The 10651-nt window shown below is 29.5% G+C and overlaps 1 long non-coding RNA gene across 11 annotated transcripts; it reads left to right on the top strand.

Moving 5' to 3' along the window:
• Window positions 1-6017: 6017 nt before the first annotated feature.
• On the top strand, window positions 6018-9202 carry LOC131639429 (uncharacterized). 11 transcript variants are annotated; one of them, XR_009294953.1, is made up of 7 exons: window positions 6018-6310; window positions 6453-6709; window positions 6900-6965; window positions 7092-7132; window positions 7235-7393; window positions 7870-7929; window positions 8126-8914. It is a non-coding gene; the product is annotated as an uncharacterized LOC131639429 (long non-coding RNA). The 11 variants fall into 11 exon arrangements; XR_009294950.1 differs by adding an exon at window positions 8923-9202 and having other exon boundaries at window positions 6453-7393; window positions 8126-8249; window positions 8379-8465; XR_009294949.1 differs by adding an exon at window positions 8923-9202 and having other exon boundaries at window positions 6453-7393; window positions 8126-8249; window positions 8338-8465.
• Window positions 9203-10651: the final 1449 nt, after the last annotated feature.

The following is a 10651-nucleotide window of genomic DNA, read 5'->3' as shown; positions in this document are numbered from 1 at the left end:
TAAAAAAATTAACAAAAAAAAATCTCACAATATCTATATTGTGAAGGAAGAGTATCTGTATTTGATGTCCTATTTTGTGTTTACATAACACAACTGCAAACTTCACATGATAAATTAATATTTCCAAATATTTCTTTAGCAGAATTAACAACTAAGAATCCTCTAGAACAATGCAATGGTGCAACATTTATTTTAAGGATAACATATTTATTTTAGAAAAGTCAACTTTTGACATTTGGCATAGCATATGAGTCACAGAATGTGGCAATCGTCACTAATGTCTATTTATATTTCAAATTTGCTTATTTTCCATTATTATAGCTTCTAGTGTAGACTCATGAACCATTCCTTAGACTTGCTAAAATCACTATATTAATTCTAAAACAAATTTTTTCTTCTTCCAATTTTCTTGCTCTTACAAACATGGTTGTTCCTAAAACTTCAACCATAGTCCTGCTTCTCATGATTCTCCTGTCTGTAATGCAAGGTTCCATGTCTCGTAATTTGGAAAAGAGATCAGAAAGGAAACTTTCTTCCATGTTTACACAAAGTTATTCTGCTATTCTCTCTTCTTTGAATTCCAGAAAGGGTAAGTTCAATCAAATTCATGTAGTTTCTCATCATGTAGTTCCTACTGGACCAAACCCTCTACATAATTAATTCATCAGATTTGGAAGGGTCACTCTACTTAGATTTTAAGAGTTGCTTTTGATACTTTTGTTTGGTGAAGTTCTTTGGTGATTAGTTACATGTATATAATATATGTATTATACAATAGATAAATAAATAGAAAACTCAAGCTTTTAAGTTTATATTGTGTTTTTGGTTATGGTATTTGATTTAAATTATGTTTTCAATCATACTTTAGTTTTAAATTACTATATCTTAGTGTCAAATAATTCAATAATAGGAATGAAGCAAGGGCTGGTTCCAATTGATTCAAGCAATAGATGTAGATATACTATTTTATATCGATTCCTCGAGTGTGGCATGATTTAACTTTTTGCAATTTAAATCTCTTTTTGCCATCAATATTAAAGAGAAATTGAAACAAAAAAATTAACTCTCTCTATAAAATCGAATCAAATCAAATATATACAAGATTATTTCCTTCCACCACAAGACATAGCTAGTTCACTTGTACTAAGCATTACAAAAAATATAGTTTTCATTATCAAATTTATGGATAATTATATTTGAGTTATTCTCGTGGCTTAGCTTTTTATCTAATTTTTTTTTCTTTATAAGAAAATGGAGGGCCAAACACATTTTTTATAAAGCTCTTATGAAAAAATGTAGCTTTCTTTTAAGACAAAAAATTAAATAAAAGAAGCTTGTAAAAAATGGGTTGAAATTAACTTTTTTGGAGCTTAAAACATGTGGTCGCGGTTCGAATTTCAATAAAAATATTTTTCTTTAAAGAAAATGGCACTTGGACAATAGACGTAAGTTTTTCACTTTTTTTCCATGGTTCATAACATCTAGAGTTATGTTTTATTTATTTATTTTTATTCTGTTTACATTGTCATTTTTGTAAATACGTCCAACTTTTTATTTATTTTGTATATTTGATCTTATTTTATTGTATAATAATTTTCAATAATAATATTATTAATTTCTTATACTATACACTAAATTATATAGGTTAATATTATATCTTGTTTTATTGTATAATGATTTTCAATAATAATATTATTAACTTTTACGAAACAACTTTTAAATTAAAAATAATTTTAAAGTTTAAGAGCTTTTATTTTTAACTTTAACTTTAAAGTAACTTTTAAGACTTAAAAAAGTTGGCGGGGTGTTCAAAATCAAACCAACCTAATAGAAAACTACAAACCAAACCAAACCGATAAAAACTGCATTTGATTCAGATTTGTTTGAGTCATATTTTAACAAAACCATATGGTTCGGTTCGGTTTGCGGTTTATATTTTACAAACCGAACCAAACCGAATCAAACCGCATTATGTTACAACCTAAATATATTTTACTTAACTCACATTCAAATCAAACTTAAACCTATTATACATTAGCCTTATGATTACGAACAATTTTCTCATCCTTATTTTTATGGTTTCAATTCCAGTCTTCTCAAATCTCTCCTAGAATTATCGCGTCATCTTCCGCACATACATCTCACCTCTTCTTCTCTAATCTTTACTATCTTATATTCTTTCTTTTTTACCTTCTCATTTTTATGCAAATGTTCTCTCTTTCAATTTCGTTTTTATCTCATATCTTCTTCTATAATCTCTCTTCTCTTATGTTCTTTCATTTCCATCTTCACTAATCTCTCATCTCTTCTATTTTTTTGTTTGTTTCATTATAATATTTTTTATATTTTTTATGCTATAATTTTATGTTTATTATTTCACTTTTGTTTGATATAATTTATAAATATCAAATGGGAAGTTGTTGTCTAAATATGATGAGTTTTATTGTTGTTTAAAGTTATGTTGTCATCTATATGTGTATGTATGACTCAATAAAATATTTGTAAAAAACCGAATCGAACCAAACCACATTGGTTTGGTTTAGTTTGGTTCAGTTTTTTTTCTTCTAAAAGCCAACCGAACCAAACCGCAAGACTTTTTCTCTTATGGTTCAGACGACTTTTAGCGTCAAAATCGCCCAAACCACACTGCAAACACCCTTACAAAAGACTATTCTTTTCAAGTACTTCAGGTTATTAGTGTGGGCTAACCTTTCTTAAAGCCCAGCTAAAAACCACTAGTTAATCTTATTTATAGATGGTTGGTTTTGTGGAGACATAAGTATATATGTTAATTTGAGGGTGTGTGTTTTCACTTAATTCAATTTGTAGTGCTATTTTTATTTGTTTCTCGTATTTCTTAAAAATCTCTAAAAAAGTTTAGAAGAATATTCTTAGGACTCAAAGAAAGTTTTTGTGGGGTAAAGTGAAGGGTTGATAAGTGTCAGATTTACGTTAAATACATAGGAAATTGTTAACTTACTTTACCAACAATCAATACATAAATTCCAGACGTTTCTATAAAAGTGAGAAAATATCTGTTTGGGTTATCCTAACATATATTAACAAAAATCAAGTACAAATAACTAGAAATCCACGATTCACCACTCAAAGGCAAAGCCAGAGCAAAATCCTGAGAAGAAAGGCTCGCTAGTCCTTGACATGGAGACTGAATAGAGATACAAATGAGTGAAACAAGTGGCAACATTAATAGATGAGTAGAAGAGCATATTAGTGACCTATGTTTATGTATGATAAATATATAATGACGAAATGTACCCATAGCAAGTTTTCTTACTGTTAACATCGAAATCTTCATTTTACTTTCTGTCATTTACTTTCACCTTCACACATAAAAACAAATATAAAAATCTTCTCTTTTAGAATCTTATAAGTTGTTGAACGTGTGAAACCTTGTTTTACAAGTTTACCTAAAGTGATATTTCTCTAACAACATTAACTTTTGATCATGACAACTAATGTTTAAAGACGACAGCAAAAAGTCTAATGATAACTAAAGTCAAGCATAATCGGTTAACGCGGCTAAAGATCCAAATTAAGCTACTAGGGTTTCATAATGGACTTGACTCATTGAAGATGACAACCAAATGGAGTTCAACTCAAGCGTCATCGCAAGTAGACTCAAACAAGTGTCTACAAGAAAAGAACATCTGACAAGTCTAGAAATATATGAAATCCGTGAGAGCATGCTCGACGCGTCTTAACGAACATATTGCAAAGCATAAAAGTATTCTCATAAAAGTGTATGGCTAATCACACACAAACTTATTTTCTCAAGAAACACATGACAAATGAATAAAAAATTTAGAGCATCATAACTAAAATGAAATAACTTTAGCCACAAACTCTAATGTCTAAAATACACCATGCTCAATTTTATTACCTTCCATATGCCAAAAAAAAAAAACTTAATGCTAATGAGGATATATAATGAATACAATTGATAATTTGCTGAGTTGATCATTTTGTGAATCAAAATATTTAATGTCTTAGCTTCCCTTTAACTTATCAACCTACAAACTTAGAGTAACATAACTTGATTGAAAAATTACAGATAACGAAAAATTACAAAAAGCAAAGGGTTGTCTTAAGGATGAGGCAGATTAACAACATATCCATGTTAGCAAATCTTCTCCTCTTTGCATGATATGTTCCCACATAGGACCTAATAAAAGTAATAACAATGCACACTGTCAAATGATTGTACAAACTTGTATCTATAGTAATAAAAATACTAGCTTTTTCCAACTATGAACTGCATGTGTGCTAAGGATCCATCTTAAAAACAACCTAAGAGTAACTATATATTATGAAGCTAATAGTTCAACCAATTTCCATAAGGAGAAAGCATGGGAAGCACCATGGCAAACACACACTACTAGAAATACACGTATTACCTGCGGAATTTCCTGCGGAAAATATTCCGCAGGTATTCCTGCGAATTTTCCTGGGACTTTACTATATAAAATAGGTTTCCTGCGGATTCAAAAGTGGCAGCAAATTCTGCAGAAATACCTGCGGATTTTGCTGCGGAATATATATTTTAAACAAAATATCTACCAAAAATATAAATTCCGCAGGTAAATTCGCAGGAAACTTTCCTGCGGATTTTCCTGCGAACCTTTACTTTATAATAAAACCAAACTGTAACACCAAATCCGCAGGTAATTCCGCAGGTAAATTTCCTGCGAAATTACCTGCGATTTTAACATATTTCATTATTTATATTTATAAAAAAATTAATCAATATTTTTTCTATTTTATTAATTATTTTTATGGTTTTTTTTAATTTTAATTTTTAATTCCAATTTTTTCTAAGTTATTTATTATTTTTATAATATATATAATTTTTAATAAAATAAATAAATGATATGTAAATTTGGGTTTAATGGATATGCACTGACAGTGTAAAACAATTTTACACTCTCATCCAATAGAAAACAAACAATTTGCCATGTCATTAAAAAATTTTAAATATAAAAATGTGATGGAATTGAATACATGGTTGTGATTGATTGACAGTGTAAAACTATTTTACACTGTCAGTGCATCACCCCTTTTCTCTGTAAATTTATATATATATATATATATATATATATATATATATATATATATATATATATATATATATATATATATATATATATATATATATATATATATATATATATATATATATATATATATATATATATATATATATATAATTCTCTCAACTTATCTATCTTATATTGGACCAAATAATCTATAACTTTAAAAATAACATAGTGAAACAAATATGATATATAATTTATTAAATTTTTTTACTAATGTCATTATATCTTTTATTATAAATTTTTTCTAAATTTTAACTTTAATCTCTTTTAATAAATATATATTTTGTGTTATAGAAAATTATATTTGTTCAATTGTTAATTATTATAAAAGTGTTAATTTTAAAAATTCTACTCTAATAATAATAAAAAATAAAAATAAAAATAAAATAATAATAATAATAATATAATAATAATAATAATAATAATAATAATAATAATAATAATAATAATAATAATAATAATAATAATAATATTAATAATATTAATAATAATAATAATGTGTTATATGAAATTATATTTAATCTCTTGCTAAAATATCAAATTTTATATAGAATTTTAAATTTATAAATTATTTTTTAATATTTTTAGTTGGAATTAAATAATAAATTTTAATATATATATATATATATATATATATATATATATATATATATATATATATATATATATATTAAACGTGAAAAGAATATATTTTTTTTGTATTTTTTATTTTATTGATCAATAAGAAAATACTTATATATTTAATTTTTTATTTTGAATTAAAATAAATGATGACTTTTTAAATTTATCTATAGTTAATTTTATTTTATTTTACATTTTAGTAAAAAAAGAGTTTAATAAGCATATAAGTATAAGTATTAGAAGTATTATTATTTTTCTTAAACTATTTTATTTTATCATTTTTACCCTTAACATTTTCTCTTTCATTTTTCCAATATGCAAAAGGTGAACGCGCTCTGTCTTCTTCGTTCTCTCTGAAAACCCTAGCGCCGCCGTCGAACATCCTTCTGCCTCTCCCTCCGTCACCTCACCTCCAATCGAAGATAGGAGGTCATTTTTGTGCTCATCATCACGTGACCTTTAACTGGAACCAGTTGGATTTTTGTATTAGACAATGTCACTTCCAGCCACCCTCTCACTACCTCCGGCCGCCGCGACTCTAGACGATGAACGAGAGCCTTTTCTGCTCCGTTCATGTATTTTTCTTAATTCATATTTTTCTTTCTCACAATTTAGGGAATTAATAGTTGATTTGTTAATGTTCTTTATGAGTACAAAGAGTTTAGATTTCACTGCAAGGATTTGACAAATGGTAATTGATAAATGTGTTATTTGCAGATTTCAGCAAATAGCAAGAAAAGTTATGCAACCTGTTTTCACTAGCTAAGCCCTCCACCTCTTGCTTCTGAGGTTAGTGAAAAATCTTTGTGATGTTCCCAAAGAGAAAACTATGTTAATGGAGAAAAGCTCTAATGGTTCAATTGGTTCTCTAGGAGAGAAAGCTGTAGTGTTTTGTTTTCTCAGTGGACGGGATGCTAGATTTACTTGAAAAGTGTCTTAATTCAGTATAGAAAACTTGATGGAACAATGTTTTGGTAAGCTTGATTTATTGTCTTTCTCGTCTTTAATTTTACCTCATTTATGAGTCTGTTTTACATTGTAATTGGTTAGGTGTATTGCAATTCTTAAGCTTTTTTGTATTGTGTGTGAAGGAGTCAGCATCACGAAGTTGGATGCTATAATGAATTTAATGAAATCACACTATGATGTTGTGGTGTTGAACAGGAATAGGTGGATTTGATAAAGATGCAGCTACAGAAAGTTATAAGGGAGGAAAGGACCACATAACTGGTATTGTTTAAAGACAGCACATAAGTCACCCTCTGTTTGACCAAACCCTCCTTTATTTTAATTCATCCAGTGTTAACTGCCGGGTCTTAGTAATTTTAATGTTCTGATACAAGTTGTGTGGTGCAGTGTTCGACGTCACTGATCCTGAAATGTTCTATACTAAGAAGGTAATGTTGAATATTTACCATTTGACATACAAAATTGAAACTTACTATATTTATATTTATCTGCTTGCCGCGATTCAAGTTCTTGTGTTACAATTGCGACAGATAGCAACTCGGTGGTATAGGGCACCTGAAGTTTTGTTTCATAACAGTCAATATTCAACTCCAATTGATATTTGGACCGTGGGCTCATCATATTGGGGATGGGGGAGAGTCTTGTTTTTGGGGTGACTGTTGAGTGGGTGGAGTCGAGCTTAAAATGAGGTTTGTTTTTAAATATTCTCTAGATCAAGTAATGTTTTTAAATGCCAAGTAATATTTGTAAAGCTCCTCATTAAATAGCTGGGAGTCAATACTAGTCTTCCCTATATGTTTCCTTAATAGTTTATAGAAATACAATCTACTGATTTACTGATAGATAGTATTCTGGAATATTTAACTGTTCTTGCTAAGGTTCTGGTTGAGAACAGAGAAACCGAATTATTATTTTAAGTTAAAAGTTGGAATGAAAATAAATGGTCTACATGTGTCAATTCTTGACACCAACATACTGAAATAATATGGAACCTTTATTATTATTTTAGTAAAAAATGACTCAATTAATACAAGAGCCTATATACTGCAAGTGTTGGTCAACTATGAAGGTGACTACTTAGTTTGCAAGGTTAATTTATTCCATAATTAATACTAATACTAAAAAAACATGAAAGTTTATATATTTATCTTTGTTGAACATGCAGTTCAAGCTTTGATGAAAATTAAGAACTCTTTGATGGATCCTTACCAAATCTTCAAACTGTGTAAGTAACCAACCAATTATTTCTTTGATGAAAATTTCTTGCTGTCAGGCCATTCATTTAATATGGTTACTCACTTAGTGAGATGTTACTTTTGTTATTCTAAGGACTTGAATTATCACCGACAGGAAATGTGATAGTTTATTTTATCTGTAGCTTGTAACTCCCAGTACCAAGAGATTTATTGTTTCTTTTTCAGAGGTAAAACTTGTAGGTGTTCCGGAAATGAACTATACATCTGATGATCAGCCGAACCCCCGTGGTGAAATTTGTATTAGGGGTCCCATTATTTTTCAAGGATATTACAAAGATGAAGTTCAAACGTAACCACTTCGCCTGTTCTATGGTTCTTGTTAATTTGAGTTACCATGGCGTATTTACAGTGTTCCTGATTTTTGTTTATTTGAAAAGCTAACTAAATTGTTGAAGATGTATGGTGATCGGGTGGAAAGTGGAGCGAGGAGGAGGTCTGTCAAGGAACGTCATGATGGGAGCATCAGTGTATCTACTTGGCAGCAACGCCAAGTCACCGGCAAGAGGTTTGCACTTTGGAGTTTTTATTCGTTCATGCTGTTAGTATAATGATTATACTTCGTTTAGTTGTTTAATATTTGCAATGTAATGTTAGATTTTTGTTCAGTTTTAGTAATGTCGGTGATAGATTAAAACACTTAGTATATGAGAGCTCAAGAAGAGAACTACCTTGTATATAGTTTGTAAATGCTGAAGAGAATGTTTCTGTATTATTAAATCTTGGCTGTTGATTGAACCCTTTACTGAGAACACTATGTCCTTATTATCATTATTTATTATTATTTTTTTAACTTTCTCATTCAATCCCAAAGGTAAACATTGTTATGAAATGAAATTAGCCTTCCACTTGGTTTCAGATCCTATCTTATATCCCCTTCCCCCATCTCTATATTTTCTTAAAGTTTAGAACTTTGTATTGTAGTTATCATATAGATTAAAATCAGTTGATTGTTGTCTTGGCAGGAACAAGAATGAAGAGAGGATGATTCCATTATGATGATGAAGGCTGCCCAATTCTCATCTCATTAAACTTGAATTCTATATACTCACTTAATGGAGTCTAGTGATCTTGTTTTAGGGATGCATGGAATTGGTGTTGAGATTGGTTACTTTGTTTTAAACTCACTCTTTTTTACTATCAAATGTCCTGATGTTTATAATTTTGTAGAATTTTTATAGTAACTTGTTCTATGAATTTGTCTTATATAAATTCAAAAATTTTAAATTAAAATTATCTTTTTATCTTATGGTTATCTTAATGTTTCAAAAATATTTAAATTTTTTTTAATTTGAGACAGAAAGTACCTGCGGATTTATCTGCGGAATTTTTCCTGCGGATTTACCTGCGGAATTACCTGCGGAATTTCCTGCCGAAAATATTACCCACGAAGGTTTTAGCTGGGGACGAGAAACCGCAGGAAAATCCGCAGGTAACGTGTTTCCTGCGGAAATTCAGCTGAGATCCGCAGGTAAATCCGCAGGTAATTTGAGTATTTCTAGTAGTGGAACAATTGTCTCACTAAAATAGATTTGAGCAATACAAGTTAGGATTCTCCATTTGTCATTATGAATGAAGTGATTAACCCTGGCCACCAGGTGATCATGTTTCAAAGGATCTATCTATCTATCTATCTGTAACATATGGATCCAATCATCATTAAAGTGAAATTTAGATTAGAAGCTTAGAAAAATGAATATGTCTATGTGGTATATCATATATAATCATGTCTTCGCATAGTTCTGTCTCTCTACAAATGAGGCCAACGCTCGTTACAAGTTTTATAGTTCTAGGTTAACTTGACAATAACAACTTCATTAACGTCTCTTATAGATCTATGACCAAGACACTATCATATTGATGGCTTAATGAACTCTTCCAGGCAAGGAAAGAGGAAATGCTTTCCAAGCATCTAGTTTTCATTTGATTATGTCAGCAGAGCCTTGCAAGCAAGTGATTTTAAGATTTACCCTTAAAATAAGATAGCTAGTAAGAGCATCTCCAACCGTGAATCCATTTTTGAGTTCTTTATGGGACCTATTAAACCACATCAGTTTGAAGCAACTCAATTAATTTTTTACTCCAATTGTGCAACTTTAAAGAACTCATATTGGGTCATACAACTTTACTTTCTAAATTAATATTTTATCCATATTAAAATTTATAATATAAAAATATTGGTTAGTTTGAATTTTTTAATATAAAAATAAAAGTAAGAATCGTTGATCTCTTTGTTACGTGTGCCATTGTTACGTTTGTCAGCTTAGAACAATTTGAAAAGCAAAAACAGGATGCCACGCTGGCGAACTTAGTTGAAAAACCTCCGCTGGAGGTAGAGCTGTCAAAATGGACTAGCTCATATGGGCCGGCCCGCCAGGCCCGAAAAATCATAGGGTTTGGGCTTAAAATTAGAGCCCATATTTTTCAGGGCCTTTTTAGCCCAGCCCTAAAAAGCCCACTACCCATTAGGGCTAGCCCATATGGGCCGTGGGTAGCCCATCAGGCCCGCATAATTATAAATTTTTAAAAAATATATTAATATTTATATTATCTTACTCCAAAATAGCATATTGATTTTTCTTACTTCACTAAATTTTATCTCTATTTTATTCAACCTTTCTCTTTTAAATATTATACATTAATATAATCAACATTTTTTCATCATATTATATTAGTTTTTCTCTTATAATAAAT

Source organism: Vicia villosa, unplaced genomic scaffold, assembly GCF_029867415.1.
Source record: "Vicia villosa cultivar HV-30 ecotype Madison, WI unplaced genomic scaffold, Vvil1.0 ctg.002629F_1_1, whole genome shotgun sequence".
Classification (NCBI taxonomy): domain Eukaryota; kingdom Viridiplantae; phylum Streptophyta; class Magnoliopsida; order Fabales; family Fabaceae; genus Vicia; species Vicia villosa.
This window is presented reverse-complemented; position numbering and strand designations above follow the sequence as displayed.